At 40.6% G+C, this 18,934-nt stretch overlaps 1 protein-coding gene across 2 annotated transcripts in view; it reads left to right on the top strand.

Annotated features, from left to right (window-relative positions):
* Positions 1–4,501: 4,501 nt before the first annotated feature.
* The window catches only part of EDAR (ectodysplasin A receptor), a 107,957-nt gene continuing 93,524 nt past the window's right edge, over positions 4,502–18,934 (top strand). Inside the window, exon 1 of one of the 2 annotated variants that reach the window (XM_034758084.1) lies at positions 4,502–4,788. The gene's annotated coding sequence lies outside the window, so the exon portion shown is untranslated. The remainder of the gene's footprint in view (positions 4,789–18,934) is intronic. The other variant, XM_034758083.1, reaches the window with a different exon arrangement.

Below are 18,934 nucleotides of genomic sequence, written 5' to 3'. Positions count from 1 at the left end.
TCGGCCGAACCTGCAGATGCGGCAGGTAAACAAACCAGCCCGTCCTGCCAGGGTGCTTACCCTGGTGAGCCGCGTGCCAAAGGTTGCCGACCCCTGGACTAGGCTGACCCAGGTGTGTTACAATTTGGAAAGGGTCTCCAAACATGCAGTTTTTCGCTCATCCTTAGTTGTCTGGTTGAGTTCATAGGCACATACAAACTTCAGAGTTTTGAAGGAGTCAGGAAGAGACACTAGCCTGGAAAACTGGGAGAATTTCCAGCAGGTAAGTGGTCTTTTCTTGAATGAGCCCTAATCCTCCTCACTGTTATAAACTCTTCCCAATCCCCAGCATGTATTCCTTATGCAAGATACCTCCCAAATATTGTACCTCAGTCCTAATGAAAAGCATGAGACAAGTGTGAGGTGTGAGGAAACAGAGTGGTCACAAAGTTTGGGGTAAGAACCTGTGAAGTGGAGAAGCAGGTGGGTTAGTAGCCAGAAGGCAGGTAGGTAGGGGGAGGGAGCTGGCTGTGGAGGAAAGGTGGATTGTATTGCACCAGAATTAGGGAGCCAGAGAAATGTCTGAAGTATTGTTCAGAGGATGAGGCAGGGTCAGAAGCAAAGTATGAGTATACTCCTATTTAATTCTCAGTTAACCTCTAATGAGGCCAACCTGTGCACCAAATGAGGCACGTGTGGCAGGAGGAAGTTTTGCTCAGACACACCTTAGGCATTCCGGAGCTGGGGAAGAAAAGTTCCAAAGGGGCACTGGGAAGGAGGCCCATTGTCTGTACTGGTGGAGGGTCACCGACAGAAGTGCCGCTCCTATGTACTTCGGAGTTCTGCTACTGAGGAAAGTGCAGATTTCACTTCAATTGTATTCTTGTTGCTGCTCTTCTCCCCAACCCCATTAAACATGTTTTGCATTGAAATGGATGCCACAATTTTTGTCACAAAGAGAGGACTTGAAGGTTTTTGTATTGTAGAAAGAAGGCAGAAATGTTTTCTACTGAAAAAGGGGAAATGACTCACATGGTCAAGGGCCCTCTTTATGGCCCTTTGAGTTATAAACCCTGAATTGCAACAGTGGGGAATTTCTAGTTTCAGGATGCCTAGCACAAAAGGCAGGGTAAAGGCAGGCCTGAGGGACTTATTTGGTTATTGACTGCCATGAAAAAACACAAAATAGTGCTGCTCGGAATGGTGATTATTTATATTGCAGTATCACCCAAGATGTTCGAGGCATTATACATACCCACAAGAGGAGATGGCTGCTGCCCCAAAGAGCTCAGAACCCTAAGACAAAGACAAATAATCAAACCTGCACAATCAAAATGCTTGAGGCTATGTAAGGTTACAGCTTGGAGTTTCTTTATACCACCCTTGCCATGGCCATCCTTTCCCTTCCCCTGTCCAAGTGTACCCACTCTGTCCTTGGTGCCCCAAAGTATCCCCTTTCCACCCTGCGGTTCAGTGTGAGAACCAGAGGAGAAAGATCATTAGGCACAATAACCAATAGAAAATATTTTCTTCACATGCACTGAACTAAAGGGGTAGTTCAGGTCACTTGTAGAAAGCACATGTAGTATGTATCCTAATTATACTCTATAGTTTCCACAGCTTGAAAAACTACCTGTAATAATAATTTCTATTTTTAACTAGAATATTGTGAACAACCCTTTGTTATTTTTTCCATCAGTCTTGTCGCTAAGCTAAATGAAATAAACACACTTGGGAAAAGGTTGTTTCCCATCTCTCCCCTGCACAGTTCTTTTCCCCAGTGTCCTCTGCTGCCCTTCACGCTTCAAGGTTCTCCAATCCTGCACTCCTCTTTTTGTCTGTAGCAGTCTCAGCTCATCTTCTTCTGATTGCTCAGCCCCCTTCTTTGCTCTCTAAGAGCTACTGTTCTCCGCTGTGGCTCCCAGCTCAGTCCCTATTATTCATCTGCTCAGCTCAGCAGGGGAATGGAGCTGAGATTCAATTGCCTACAGCTGACAGTGGCAGTTGGGACAGGGTGCCACTGAGCAGTCAGGAGGTCAGACAGCCCTGTCTCTCATCCCAGGACTTTGGCAAGGACTAGTGCCAAGCAGAATGGAAGTGGTAAGCCAGTGACAATCCCAGCCAGGCTGGGTACTGGCAGCTATGAGCTTTTCTTCTCTGCATGTGAATGTGCAGCCATAAGTGGTACTCCTGTGGGGTCACTGCTTCTTAGGAGTGACAGCCACTTTATTTAAAAGGATCCTTAAAAATATAAAACAATCTTGAATGACAATTTCATACCAACTCACAAACAGGAGGCTGACAAGGTGAGGCAAGTGATGGTGCCATATGCACACAAGTTTTTGATGCCAACAAATGCACATACACGTTTTGGATGTAATCCGAGCCCATGAGTTTGGTGCTCAGCCCAGCTGCTGAGTTTTTCCAATTTAATGCAGTAGAAACCTAATCTTATGAACCTGGAATTTACAAAACTCCATTGGAGCTTAAATGCTTTTTTAATTCCCCTGCCCAAGAAATATTCTTCACTGAACCACCCAGTGCTGCCAAATTTCGATATTAGATATTGGATGTAAACGGAGGTTTTCATAATACTAAGCTATTCTTCTTTATCGGACTTACCTGCATTTGGGATTAACTGTATGGCTGGCCAGAAAAACAACATTTCTATTCAGCAAAAAAATGTTTGAGGCTTCAAAATTTGTTTGTTCCAATGTGGAATGAAACCATAAGCTTGTGAGGTTTTTTTTTGTAAAAAACATATATACATATATATATATATATATATATATGAGAGAGAAGGAACACGGGACACACATCCACCCAGCCTAGCCAATAGCCCAGGGGTGACTGCACTCACCTGTAACAAGCCATTTACAACACACACTTCATTTCTCTACAAAGGAAAAAGGACAGTAAACTATCTAAACTCCTACATACCATAGGGAGCTACAACAGTAGTACCCTTAACTCACCCAATGATATTGTTAATCTATCCAACCACACACTTAACCCGGTGGAAGAGTCTGTCCTATCTCGGTGACTTTCTTTCAGCCCCACCACCCTCACGAACATGATACAGTTCTGCGGTGATCTGGAAGCCTACTTTTGTCATCTCCAACTCAAGGAATATTTTCAACACACCACTGAAAAGTGCACTGATCCTCAGGAACCCTCCTACCAATACTACAAGAAGAAGAATTCTGCATGGACTCCTCCTGATGGTCGAAATGACAGACTGGACTTCTACATAGAGTACTTCCACAGACATGCACAGGTGGAAATTGTGAAAAAACAGCATCACTTGCCCCATAACCTCAGCCGTACAGAACGCAATGCCATCCACAGCCTCAGAAACAACTCTGACATTATAATTAAAGGCTCTGACAAAGGAGGTGCTGTAGTCATAATGAACAGGTCGGATTATGAACAGGAGGCTGCCAGCCAGCTCTCCAATACCACATTCTACAGGCCACTATCCTCCGATCCCACTGAGGAATACCAAAAGAAACTACACCATCTGCTCAAAAAACTCCCTGCTATAGCACAGGAACAAATCTACACAGATACCCAGAACCCCGACCAGGGGTATTCTTCTGCTACCCAAGATCCATAAACCTGGAAACCCTGGATGCCCCATCATCTCAGGCATTGGCACTCGTACAGCAGGATTATCTGGCTATTTGTACTCTCTCCTCAGACCCTATGCTACCAGCACTCCTAGCTATCTTAGAGACACCACCAACTTATGGTAACATACAAAAGCCAGTAGGAGAACACTTCAGTCTTCCTGGACATTCTATAACAGATTTAAAAGTAGCCATACTTGAACAAAAAAACTTCAGAAACAGACTTCAAAGAGAAACTGCAGAACTAAAATTCATTTGTAAATTTAACACCATTAATTTGGGCTTGAATAGGGCCTGGGAGTGGCTGGCTCAGTACAAAAGCAACTTTACCTCTCCTGGAATTGACACCTCCTCATCAATTATTGGGAGTGGACTACATCCACCCTGATTGAATTGGCTCTGTCAACACTGGTTCTCCACTTGTGAGATAACTCCCTTCTCTTTATGTGTCAGTAATATAATGCCTGCATCTGTAATTTTCACTTCATGCATCTGAAGAAGTGAGTTTTTTTACTCACAAAAGCTTATGCCCAAATAAATCTGTTAGTCTTTAAGGTGCCACCGGACTCCTCGTTGTTTTTGTGGATACAGACTAACACAGCTACCCCTCTGATACATAAAAATTTGGGTTCTTGTGTTATAGCTCATGTTTTGGCTCTCCATATCTGTTAACAAACAGGCAAAGAATCTTTAAGTGAATTATGTCCATATAAACAAGAGTAAAAAAACTGAAAGTAGTATATAAGCTCTATAAATAGTCATGGGATGAATTGGAAAAGAGTAGGTGTCAGATCTGCGTAGGATAACTGCTTGGCTTTTCTAATCCTGTGGTACACCTCTAGGTGGTGCAGGTGAGTTTCCACAGAGAGAAAGCCCCTTTTCCATTCACTGTAGTTTTCAAAACTTTGAAGCTAAAGAGAAAGCAGCAAAGGAAAAGTTATTGGGAAGTCCTCTGAGACGGCAAGTGCGTGAAGGTTTATACTGCACCTCAGCACACTGGAGTGGATCTGTGGATACTCGTGACAAATTCTCCACAAATGTACCATGCAACATCTGGCTGAGAACGACCCTTGCCACCTGTGAAAACCTCTTGCCTTATTTGGATTGGATATTGCTAGAGCTTTATTCACAGACGGATCTCCTGGCTGGATTTTGGTTTTGTTACTTACATCTGCATCAGGTAAGATTTTTTTATAATACATTTTCTCTCTTTTTTTAAAAACTAGATATTGTTCAAGGCAGAAACGCAACTGTCATGAGATAACAGTCAAAAAATATTTCTGAAAAGTGTGTCATTATTAGGTTTAGTTTGAACAAGCACTACCTTTCAGCATGCATCTTTGCTTAGGGCATTAATGCCAAAGAACTTTTCTTTGTTATTTCTGCACACATTAGAGAGTAAACGGAGTGCTTGCTTAGTTGCACATTTAATTAAAGAAGCCAAGTTTCCTTGTGTTAAACTTGTTTCAGATATGTTGATTAGTGAAAGTACCAATGCCCCCATTAGCCCACAAACTTCTTTGGAGGTGTTCAGCATAGCGTGACTTCATTTGAGAGGAAGAATACTTTGTCTGGATTGTTATTTCACAACCCAGCATTCAAATGTAGCCTCTACACCTTACAATATTTCTGTGCCATTCTGAACAAAGAATGTTACTGCAAGATTTCAGTGCACCAGCTGGGGAATGAGGCTGAATGAATGTGGGGAATTATGTACCTGTAAATACAAGTTTAGGAGCATGCTGAGTTTTGTTTCCAGCAGAGAGGTTCCTCAGTCCTGCTAAAATCAAGCTCTGTGGAGCCCAAGTCCTGTACAGAAGAGCAAACCATGGTACTGTACCAGACCCACAAGCATACAGTTTAACCACTAACTGTTGTAGCAGATTAGAAAAATGCACGGGAACTCTGTAAGCTAAAGGGGAAATTAGTTTTAATTTTTGCAGACTCTGAATCTTTGGAAATTGCACGACCAGGTGCTGGATATCATTTGTGTTCCATGTTCTGTAAGATAAAGAGCCAGATCCTCAGCTGGTGTAAACGGGTGTCACTCCATAAAAGTCAGGGGTGCTATCCCAATTTACACCACTGAAGTGAATGGAGCTGTGTGGATCCACAGCAGCTGGGGATCTGACCCAGAGTGTCAATTTTTATGCCAAAGAAAAAGTACAATACCAGGACTTAATCTTACAATTGTCACTACCTGGAGCAAGAGCTATTGGACTGGGCCTAATGGTGCTAGTCCCCCTTCTCACCAAAAGAAGAAAAAAATAGTGATGGCTATTGCAGTATCCAGCTATAGGTCTGGAAATATGTCCATGTCAGAGATATTGATAGAGGCCAAATCATGGAATATCATAACATTTAGAAAGGACATTGGCTTTACTGGACAAGAGGAAGTCAGTTCAAATGACTAAGATCAGGCTGGCATACTCAATTTCTCTTTCTTCGCTGTCATTTAATGTAGCTTAAAGTCAAAAGCAACTTTGGTTTTGGAATACTCAATTAATAAAGCCATCAAGAAGAAAATAATTATTAAATGTTAATGTTTGTGATTATTCCCTCAGGACATGTACATTTACACTTTAGAGTACATAGGTAAATACATTACTTTTGGCAGCAGTCTGGCTCCAGACTCTGTTCAATGGGCCAAATTCTGATCTGAGTTAAACTGGTGTAAATCAAAATAATTCTTCCCTGGAGTTGATTTACACTGGTTTAATATAGATCAGAATTTGGTCCATATTTTTTCACAGGAATACAATGTGGTTGTTATTCACTATAAATGATTTAGTTTGGGTTGGTCCTGCTTTGAGCAGGGGGTTGGACTAGATGATCTCCTGAGGTCCCTTCCAACCCTGATATTCTATGATTCTATGATAAAGAACTCTCACATCAGCAGAGGAATCAAAAGAGGCTATGGCCAAGGAACTCCACTGGGTTTTCTCTTTATGGAAGGTGGAAAAATCTTTCCATAAATGTATTGGATTTTTTTTTAAACAGCTGGATAAAAAAAAAACATGATTTCTTCATTTTAATGTCACTTTGTGAGGGATGATGTTCACTTCCCTGGAATCACACTATATTACTTGAAGCAGAAGTAAAGTCACTACAAATACTGGGTCACATTCCATCTGAGAATTACTTCATTTAGGATATCAGTTTCACATTTATGTCTGGCACCTCCGGGAGGATTTGAATACTTTGAAATAGACCATGGCTTCTAACTGAACTGGTACGGCACTGACAGGTAAATGGTCCACACCTAGCTTTTGAAAAAAACAATAGAATATTCTTTCAAAGGTAAGGCAGTCAATGAAGATAATGCTTTTCTTGCGTTGTCATCCTTGGAGGACTTTCCCCTTCTAATATCTTCAGGAGACAATTTTCCTTTAACCAAGCCAGGATGGAATTAGGATTCAGATTGAATCTGTGTTGCTCCTTTGATCAACTAAAATGTTGTGAAACAACAATATAAGCTACTGCCTATGGCTGAATGAACACACAGGGTCCAGTTCAACCAAGCCATGCAAGAGTCCTTTGCAAGGATTGGGAGTACCATTTTGTATTAAATGCCTAAATATTTATTGGACCAGAGAGACTGTATAGTCTACTGGTTAGCATGCTCACACCTGGGAGACAAAGGCTCCAGTCCCTAGTACAATGAATATTTAAGTATTTTATACACAGTAGAACAGCTTCAACAGCAGAGTCTCATATTACAATACCTGATAGCTAAGTGGTTACCGCCCCCTCACCAGGGCGGTGAGCAGACCACGCTTTAAATCCCTGCTTCCCATCAGGTGGATTTGAACGTGGGTCTCCCACGTGCAAAGGGAGTATCCTAAGCACCTGGCTATTGGGCACAAGTGTGGAACCTGCTCCTTCCTGTTTTATGTGGGCCCGAAGCTGATAGTTGTGCTCTTAGGTGTTTCTAAGAAAACCTATCAGATCAGACCCGACGGATGGGGGAGAGCTTAGACTGTGAATCACGCTGCAGTTTAGGCATGAATTAGATGCTGAGCAGCTCAGTGGTGTCAGGACTTAGGTGGTTATGTGCTTGCCCAGTGGCAGAACCTAGGTGCCTAACGGAATTTACCAATGGAAATTTAGGGCTTGTCTGCATAGAGCCACAGTCTTTTCTATGGGGGTGTGAATTGCACTCTAACGGGTAGTGCTCTAACCATGCTGTGTAGACCCTGCTGGTGTCCACTAAAAGGTACCTAGTTCACATTAACATAGTCACACCAGCAGGGTCTCCATGGGGGAGTCAGAGCACAACACATTAGAGTACGCTACCATTCACATCTCCATAGTCTGGACTGTGGCCCTGTGCAGACAAACCCATAGGTACCTAAGGACTGTAGGCATCTACAGTGTTAGGTGGCAGCAGCTGACCAGTGGTTTTGTGAATGCCAGTGGTGCCTAAATGTTGGATTTAGGTGCCTAAAGTGGTAGTTACACACCTAAGTCCTCCCAGTGAATCTAACTCAAAGGGTGAAATCTTGACCCCATTGAGTCAATGGTAAAGCTCCCACTGACTTCAGTGGGGCCAGGATTTCACTCCAGATGTTTTGTGCTCCCTCTCACTGGCGCCGAGGCAGCAAACAACCACCAAATCCTCTTTCCAGAACTCTGCTAACTTCAACTGGTAACGCTACTGCACAGATTTCTTTTGGGATGATAATGTGCTTTATAAGTTGAAACTGTGAAACAAAAGCAGCCATGTTTCAGTTCCTTTCCAAACAGGAAAATCTGAACTACAGGGGTAGGGGGAAATACTATTTTCAAACTTGTAAGTGGGTATATTAGAAATAACAACCAAAAGACTAACAGACTATTTTAAAGCATTACCTGATATCACCTTTTTAAGAAGTTGTCTGAAGTTTTGGCTTTCAGAATCTCTATAGAGAGGCAGGCACACCTCCCCCCTCGTTGGTGCTTGTGATTGCTACTTTTTCAACTGTCAAAAAGTGGAGTTTTTGCGAAGGAAGGGAGAGACGACTGAGAATTTCAGATAGAATGAGGATGAAATTGATGGACTCTTTAAAAAAGCCAAACAGTGGACATTAGACTATTGTTTCCTATAATCAGAAATAGTTACTGTATACCCTAAAACACAGGATCTTTATTCGTCATAAAAAAGATTTAGGATGAGCATTTAACATTGGGCTAAGTCTGTTCCCATTGAAGTGAACAAGAATTTTATCACTGACTTCAATGAGAATAGAGTTAGGTCAATACCGAGCATTTTGAAAACCTTACCCTTAAAGCATAGCTACAAGAGTACGGAGACAAGACCAGGAATGCCTCATCTTTGTGTGACTTGAAATTTTGCCACTTCCTTTTCTTCACATATGGTTAGCTGGTGATCACCTGACTATTCAGCTGTACAAAGTTTCCCATTTCCCAAAAAACCTCCAAAACAAATAAAAGGAGGTGGCCCCAGCTTTTAACTGGGTGAAAGTGAGATTGGGAAAGGCAAAACTAAATCTCTGAACATCACATGGCATATTTATTTCATATCATTCAAATATAATTTTCCTTTGAAAAGTGCTTTCATTTCAAAGTTTCGGTGCAGAAAAAGGATATGCTAGTACATTGCCAATTAGGGGTGTGCGTGTAAAGTCTGATTATTTTGCACCTATGACTAAGGCTACGATTTTTTCATGGGGGTCGTGGAAGTCACGGAATCGGTGACTTCCAGCAACCTCTGTGAATTCAGCCCCAGCAGCTGGAGCTGTAGGGTACCCTCGTCCCCCTCCCCAGCAGCTGCGGGAGGTGGGGGTACCCCTGAATCTCCTGGCTGCCACAGGTGACAGGGTCCCCAAGCTCCAAGCCGCCGCTGGTGGCGGGGCTGCAGCTCTTAGCCACCGTGGGCGGTGGGGCCCCCAGAGCTCCCAGCCGCTGCAGGCGGCAGGAGACTGTGGAGCGCCTAGCCCTCACTGGGGGTGAGGACCCCCAGAGCTCAGAGCGGGCCCTCGCAGCTGCACAGCCTCTGCAGGCAGTGTGGGGACCCCATATCTGAGCTCCCCATTTTGTCATGGATATTTTTAGTAAGAGTCACAGACAGGTCATGGGCTCCCATGAATTTTTCTTTATTGCCCGTGACCTGTCTGTGACTTTTACTAAAAATATCCATGACAAAAATCTTAGCCTTACCTATGGCTGTTTCACCTTCACTCTGCCCACTAATCCATCTCCACCAGAGCAACAGTAAAGCTAAAAGTGTGAGTCTTAATTCAGTGCAAAAGGGAGAGTCCCAAATTTCCAATAGGATACACAGCAATTGCTTCTAGCCCTAAGAGGTCCTGCAATATCACATATATATGTATACAAACACACTTTCTATAATTTAAAGAAGTTTCTGATATTTACTTTTTTTTTTTTTCCTCTCCATTCAGGGCCTATACAGGCAGGCTCATTGCAGTTAAGTGAGCCCAGCTTTATTGGTAGAGGGATCTGAAAAATAGCAAAAAAAAGTCAATGCTTTAAAATATTTCCAAAATAGTTTTTGTTCTGTAAAATGAGTGGCATATGCAGAAGACTTTTTTGGCATACATTTGAGAGGATGTGCATAACTCACTCAGAGCTCCGCTACTCATGAGGAATATGGTTTTCCCAGACTCCTGCTGATAATATGCTTTATAGTCTACTGTGTGTGTTCTCTCTCTCTCTCTCGCTCTCTCTCTCACACACACACGCACCCTGAGTGTGTCCCTACACTCATGCGAGAAGGAACTTGCATTTAATTTTTCCTTGAACTACTTCTAGGCTATTCTTTACTTATTCAAGTAAAACTTCCATTGATCTCAGTGGGAGATTTGCCTACATATGGAGTGAAAGATTTGGCCCCTTGGGAGTAACTAAACCATTTTCTATTAGTTTGTCTGCTGGCATGATCTATTTCCTTAATAAATGGTTGCAGCCAGCACCTTTTATGTTGTCTACTAGAGATTAGATTACATATTTTGTGAAGATGAGCCAGAGGCACTGCTCTTGTTAGCTAAATATGGGGACTGTTAAGTTGGTTTGGACCTGAAATACAAGCAGATAATTCTCATCTCTTTTGTTGTTGCTAATGAACACATTATACCTGACTGAAATAACATAACCTAAAGGGCAAAAAATAGTTACGTATCGGAAGCTTTGAGATGGGCTGGGGGTAAAAAAGTTGACTTATGAAATAAGATTAAAGCAATTAAAGGATAAAGCTCATACTTAATTTTCCTCCGTAGATGCAATTTTTCATGCAGTGACAGCACCAGAACCTTTTCAAGTTTTATAGCTATTTCACATTTGGCAGAAATAACAGGAAACCAGCTGTAGCAAACCAGAACTGTTAAAAGCATATTCAGTAATAAAAAAAAGATCAATAGAAATTAAATGTTAACTTAAAATGATAACTTTGAAGATGTGAGGTATGGATTTACTTGCTCTTTTTTACCTACCATGAACCTACCTACCAAATTCTAGAACAGGCAGTGCTGACTTGAAAAGGTCGATTATTCGAGCAGAAGGAATGTGAAGTACACTGACTGATCTGGCAAAGCATATAAACACTCAGATGATTTTAAGCATGTGAGTAGTCCCCTAGAAGCCAATAGGACTACTCATGCTTAAAAACTTTGCTGGCTCAGGACCTGTACTTTTAAAGGTAAGGTACTAACTCTCTAACTGCTGCAGGGACAGTGCACTGTATGAATTGTATGGGTCTCATCACACTGCGCTCTCTCATGGAGACTTACATTTGTTCTTTCTTTGTTCTTTTCCATATGCTGAAATGACACATCCAGACTGAAATGATGCATTTTTGCTCTTTGTGTATGAAAAACACAAAAGTATCCTTTCACTGAAATTCAGCCCATAGATTAATTAAGTCATGGGTCAAATCCTGAGAGATGTGCTGACCTCAGTGGGGTTGCAGGCACTCAGCAGCTTTTAGGACCCGGCCCCATGCTGTATTGCATTCTACAGTGCTTCAAAATGTGAGTGGTACGAAAAGTGCTAAAAATATTGATAATGGCAACATACCAATTATCAAACAGGAGAGCTAGTCTAAAAATGAAACAACATATTCGCAAAATTGTTCATGAAAATTTTATCAAAATGCATTGAAATTTCAGATTTCAATTACAAGCTAAGAAATAATCACTTTATTTTGTAATTTTGATATTAATGGCAGTTTCTCACGTGGCTCCAGAACAATATATGGATCTAATTTTAGAGGATAAGATAACATTTCTATCTACCAAAAACCAAAGTTGTCATGGGATCTGTAATGTCTTTTCATTACTAATGTCTCCATAAATTGCAGTCAGACACCCAGTTTTTCCAGTTTTCAGGACAGGTTGCGGGGGAGGCGGTTTTAAAGTGCCAGGCTGATGAGACATTAAAGGTTTCTTTCAAATAGTTTGAATGTTGAGTTGCTCCCTTCACTGCCTCCCAGTTTAGAAATCTGCTCCACCTTCCCAGCATCAACCACTGAATTTACATATCTCCACTTTTTCTTTGAGTCTATCAACTTGTGCGGTCATTAAGATGGGAATGCAAGAACAACAAAGCAGCACAATGGTAAGAGATGACATCACAATACCCTCACTTTATAAATCTTAGTAACAAGGAATCTCCCATAGGAGAAAATTGTACCAGGAATAGCACAGATTTAGCAATCTCATATACAGCTGCTGGGACTGACTAACCTAGTAACCGTAAGGAAGTCATAGTTCTAGATGTAAGTCCTTCTGAAAAGGATTCATACTTGTGGTATTTTGATTTCACAGAAATTATATAAAATCTTACTGGTTAGAAAGTCTTTGTGAAGCACTATTGTGCTTGTTCATTGTTGTGATAAATTTATGTGGAGCAAGCTGGTGGGATTATTGTCTTCTTTAGATGTTAAAGCAGTTTCTGTTTTGACTCAAATTTAATAGTATATATAAATAAATTTCATGTGTGCTTGCATATCCTGAACATACTATACACAACATATCTTTCGGCTTTAGATGTACTTAGGTATATTTCCAAAATATTATGGCTCGTTAACCCAATCATTCCTCTCATATGTACTTAGGAGACATTCAAGTGTTTCACAGAATTACATATAAGTGGCAAAGTTATTACTTAAATAAAACTTTTAATATAACAAAACAATTAAGAAGGGCCTGAGCTAACATTTAAATGTGCTGAACAGAAATATATGTATTTTTCTATGTGCAACTCTTTTTCACTCAGTTTGAAAACATAAATAAAAAGGAACAATGAAAGAAGGAGGTAATCCTCTTGTATTAATTCTTCCTTGTACATTTTCTTCCAATCCCCTTTTAAAACAAAAATTCTTGGAAAGACTGCAGTTGTTCCATTACGGTTGCCATAGGGTCCTTGATTTCATGGAAATCTGTCTCAGCTTCTGTTAACTACAGAAGCTAATTTTACATAGTGGATCTTATGTTTTTTCTTTTGTTTTTGGTGTTCGCTTATTGTCAGGTTAGTTGCACATCGCTGTAGAATGGGTGAAAGCTCCTACATTCTGAATATTATTTTTAATTACAAAAAGGGTTTCCCCTCTAACTTTTTCACCTTTTTTTTTCTTATATACAAACCAAATACTATATTCTCATCAGGAAATTAGAGATGGATATGTGTATAGCACCTAGCGCAATTGGTGGCCTGATTGGGGCCTCTAGGTGCTAAGAAAATACAAATAAGTAACAGTAATATAAAACTGACTGTGTTGCAGATCATCTAGTGCATTCCCCTGCCATTGCAGGATTGTCTGTTACAGAATATTTGGTAGAGCTTTGTCCCATCTAGTTTGTTAGGGCTGGTTGAAAAGTGGAAAAAAACAAAATAGTTAGAATTTTTCTCATTTTTTTAAATTAAAAAAAGTGCACTCAACTTATATCACCCATCCAAACCTAACGTTGCCTCTTAATTAAATTTGCATAACAATATATACAAGTCAAAATAACAAATGACTAACAGATTATTGAAAATGGAATTGCTGAATGAAAGCCTACATTTTAGCAACTTTAACTTTGCCTCCTTATAATTTCCACAAATATATGTAAAGTTAAGAAGAACATACTATTAGAAGGTTGTAAAATTCCATTTCCTTACTAAGGGTATAATTTCCAATGTTTTATATACCTCTAACATATAGTACACTATTACTTATTAAAAAGATAGTATACATATTAGTTATTAAACACAAGCAAATGTACCAATTATATAAACATAAAAGACCATATACACCTCTACCCTGATATAACGCTGTCCTCGGGAGCCAAAAAATCTTACCGCATTATAGGTGAAACCGTGTTATATCGAACTTGCTTTGATCCGCCGGAGTGCACAGCCCCGCCCCCTCGGCGTGCTGCTTTACCACGTTATATCCAAATTCGTGTTATATCGGGTCACGTTATATCGGGGTAGAGGTGTATTTGATACATTCCAAATCCCTAGTGATAAGATTTCCTGCTTCATTCATGAAAGGAATCTTGCTACTCCTTCAATACATCGACTGAGAGGAAAATTTGCTAATCCACCCTGAGATTACACTAGTATGAAAGTCTTTAGTTCTTATTCAGCTAAATAGCATATTTGTCTGTATATATTCAACAATATATTTATAATTGTTTCAGAACACAACAAAGGGGAATACAGTAGTTGAGGTTGGTGGAAAGATATAACTTGCATGTATTAGGGTAGCAGCCGTGTTAGTTTGTATCCTCAAAAAGAACAGGAGTACTTGTGGCACCTTAGAGACTAACAAATTTATTAGAGCATAAGCTTTCGTGGGCTACAGCCCACTTCTTCGGATGCATATAGAGTGAAACATATATTGAGGAGAAATATATACACACATACAGAGAGCATGAACAGGTGGGAGTTGTCTTACCAACTCTGAGAGGCCAATTAAGTAAGAGAAAAAAACTTTTGAAGTGATAATCAAGGTAGCTCAGTACAGACAGTTTGATAAGAAGCAAGTGTGAGAATACTTACAAGGGGAGATAGATTCAATGTTTGCATGTAGTGATAATAAGTGAAGAAAGAATAGGTGGCATGAGTGAAGTGGCTACATCCCGTACCTGTTCATTTCCAACTTCCACATTTCTGAGGTAGAAGAATTATTTTATGGAAATGATCATACATTTTATGGGCATTAAGCAAACTGTGATATGCATTTTCACCCTAAAGTATTTGGCTTTTAGTTAGAGATTTTTTCAACTTTACTCATGTAGAATAATACCTTACTCCATATGTAGGCCTACTGATTTCAATGGCTAGTATACCTCAGAGAGTAAGGGTGGCAAAATCTGTCTCTGAGTTTCTTGTTGACTAATATTCTCTCTCTGTTAAAGAGCTTTGATTGTCTTATTAGGTCCATATGTTTTGTATATCTGCATCCTGCTTCTGGAGCTTTCCATTATAAGGATGCACATGTAGGGGGAAAAAATAGACTTCAGTATTTCAGCTGAACAACTTTATGCATGTAACAGTCTGAGCACGGGAGATGCTTTGATAAAATGGCCCTCTGCAAACCAACTGAGGTTAGTCACGTTTCTTTACAATCCTAAAGATGCATCATCTTGAGATGCCAATAACAGGTTTGGTGGTCCAAAGCTTTTCATAGTGGGGTGTCTGAAGCCAATAAGTCATGACACGACAGGTTTTTGTTAGTTTCCTATTATCTGCCCATGAAAAAAGTGTAGCAGCATACCATACAGCTTGTTAGCAACAATCAAAACACCCTTGCCCAGGCGCACATTGGTGTGTCTAACTTTGATGTAATTAATCTTAACAGAAAAATAACTCATTTGTCAATACCTTCACTGTTCATCATTAAAAGATAATTTATGGTTTTAATTAAATGCCACTTGCAGTCGGAGATGTGATATACAAATTTGGCGTTGAGGAGCATACATGGATTTATGTAAATGAGATACAAAGCAGAGCCAAGCCAGCAAAAATTCAGCCTGCAAAGTAGCTCTCATTACATGTGTGCAAACCCAAGCATGAAGCTATTACTAACTACAAAATGCTTTATGCAGTGTTGTTGTGGCTGTGTTGATCCCACAATATTAGAGACAAGGTGGGTGTGTACTTGGCCCACCTTTTCTCTACAAAGGTTTGCCATTTTAAACAAACACCTTCCCACTTGTGTTTATTTTTCCAGTATGATTAGCTTTTGTATTTCAACAGTTGAAGCACCTCAGGAAAATGCACCAGGGGCCTCCAAGCATTGTGTGACATTGTGGTTCACCAGTTGTTTTATATTTGACAGCTTTATTTTCCAGACCTTTTCTTTTTATGATCTTTGCTTTCCTTTAATCAACTATTCATTTGGAGAAATAGTATTATATTGTGTAGTTTTGCTGTTTGGTGCACATTCAATTGCTTCAGTATTAATGCTATTCTTTCCATAGTTACACAAGGCTGTACTTACTCAGAGCCAGACCATCCCTTATGGGGAGTGCCTGACCATGGGCTAAAAAACGGTGGGGGTAAAAAACAGGTAAAAGTGGGCTAAATGTGAGGGAGATCAATGGAAATGGCATCACATCTCTCCCTTTGCTATGAAGAGGGAGGAGCTAGTGGGGGGATGGGAGGAGGGGCTGCTCACCAAAGCATCATCCCCCTGTAGGATTTTAGATGCAAGATTACATTGACATTATCAGCACTACTTGCGTAGAAACCTCCTGAGCACACTGACACAGTCCTGAGGGCAGTAGGGTTTCAGCCAAGTGACGTTCCTATGACAGTATGGCTTCCTGAGAGGTTATTCTGGTACAGAGGTGGGAAGGAAGCACACACATGCAGTAGGGACTTGCCCACTTCTCCTCTTACCTCATCCTGCAATTGTATGGGTTGGTGCTTCCAACTCTCTGGAGCACTTAGCACTGCCAAAATGCCACCAATGGCCTTTTAACGCTATGCCCCTAGCCTGCTCTCTGTGCCTGCAGGTGAAACCCATCCTCCTCCCTAATGGGATGGGAGTTACAACTCACAGCATTTCCTCCCCTTTTTATATGCCTATGGAAGGGGTGATTTGAGCCTTGGTCATTACTCAAGCAAACCTCCCACAAAATCCAGTGAAAGCGTTTCCTGAGTAATGTGTACTGGGTTGGATCAATAGTTATTTAAATGAGACTATTATTTTGTAAAATGTGCACTGTGACAGTCTTTGTATTGTGCAAAGATCAAACCATAGTAATACAGGAAGCTCACAATATTGCTGATTTTGGAAGTTTCATGCAGAAGTCTGTTCGTTTCGGGTTATTTCCCTTACAGCAATAGGAATACATAGTTTGTTGAAGTTTTGCTGTAATCAGCCCCCTGTGATGCTATGAAAATCCCCACTTCATAGCCCCAAGAAAATCGGATAATGTCAATGCAAACTGTATTGGAAAACTTTGTTAAAATGTGGATGGCAACATTGTATGAATAGTCTAAAATATTACATGTATATGATTTTGCCATAGATAGATGTAAGTAATATGCAGCATCATTTGCTGCATTAGTTTTAGTGATTGAGTACCATTGTTCTTCCATTTTTTATATTCTCCATGTTCCAGTCACCTTCACACATTCTTCAGGGATATCTTCTTTTGTACATTTGTTGTAGCTTCTGTGCTATTGCAATGTCCCTTTGAAATGTTGATCTGTCATGGGAACAATACTTGCCTACCATAAGGATCTGATACAGGAAGGTATTCCTGTACAGGCTTTCTTTAGTTTGATTTCAGTGTTCCTTATCTTGATCTTGTCTCAATAGTCCCACATGGGGATAGGAACACTACAAGTTTCCTGTGTCCTTATATGCATTTCATCCCACCCTTGCTAGTAAATGCACCGAAGCAAGCATTTTGTTAGGGTTCTCTTTTTTTTTTTTTTTTTTTTTATAAATCAACAGGAAAAGATTTGGAAACTCAGGCTACCTTAGAGAATGTCTCTTTCTTTGTATAGTAGAACCTCAGAGTTACAAACACCAGAGTTACGAATTGACTGGCCAACCACACACCTCGTTTGGAACCCGAAGTACGCACTCAGGCAGCAGCAGAGGAAAAAAATAGCAAATACAGTACAGTACTGTGTTAAACTACTAACTAAATAAAGGGAAAGTTGAAAAAAAATTTACAAGGTAAGGAAACTGTTTGTGCTTGTTTCATTTAAATTAAGGGTTAAAAGCAGCGTTTTTCTTCTGCATAGTAAAGTTTTGAAGCTGTGTTAAGTCAATGTTCAGTTGCAAGAACAACCAAAATGTTTTAGTCAGAGTTATGAACAACCTCCATTCCCCAGGTGTTCATAACTCTGAGGTTCTACTGTATTATATTATAGCAGCAGAGAATTAACATTGTCCAGGGGTCAACGAGAGGGTAATGTTGATAGGATTTTTACAGTGAGGGGCCCTCCTGGAAGTCACTCCTAGCATCAAAGCCAGTTTGTTGGCTTTCCAAGCATGCTGCAAGGCCTCTCTCTTTAAAAAAAACACTATTGCTTGAGATAATAATAGGAAGGTTTTGATTGTGTTTTTTTTCCCTTGGATAGGAGAAAGTTGGAATCTATGTTGGCAATAAGTACAGATGCAAAACTGTTATTGGCTTACTGACTTAAAATACTCTTATTGCATGTACAGTGAATCTTGTAAATTAAAATAAAATAAAATTCATATTTGGTTTTTAATTCATCGTAACATAAAAAGGTATTAAAGAGAAGGAATTTAAACTTTTTGGCATAAAACAGCCTTTTTCAGATCTCCTGCTTTCGTTAGGGTTTTCAAGCCCACACTGAATTGTGGTCAGATCCCTGAATATACTGCGATTGTGGGACTACATAACCATTCACACAATTCCCCATTTAAAAAAAATATTTACAGCATGCCCCTGAGCACCACTAATTTTATCTAACTCTCTATTAGAATTCTTTGATTCATTCATTTATATTAGACGTGGGCAACCTGAGGCCCATCAGGGTAATTTGCTGGTGGGCCACCAGACACTTTGTTTACATTTGCATGGGCGCCCGCAGCTCCCAGTGGCCATGGTTTGCCGTTCCCAGCCAACGGTAACTGAGGGAAGTGGCGCAGGCCTCAGGGATGTGATGGCCGCCACTTCCTGCAGCTCCCATTGGCTGGGAACGGTGAACCGCGGCCACTGGGAGTTGCGAGTGGCCGTGCAAATGTAAACAAATTGTTTGGTGGCCCGCCAGTGGATTACCCTGACGGGCCGCATGTGGCCTGCGGGCTGCAGGTTGCCCACCACTGATTTATATGGTGGATCAATGAATGTTGGTTGACATAATTTATTTGGACTGTCGAGTCTTTGACA

The sequence above is a fragment of the Trachemys scripta genome, chromosome 1 (genome assembly GCF_013100865.1).
Source record: "Trachemys scripta elegans isolate TJP31775 chromosome 1, CAS_Tse_1.0, whole genome shotgun sequence".
In the NCBI taxonomy this organism is placed as follows: Eukaryota; Metazoa; Chordata; order Testudines; family Emydidae; genus Trachemys; species Trachemys scripta.
This window is presented reverse-complemented; position numbering and strand designations above follow the sequence as displayed.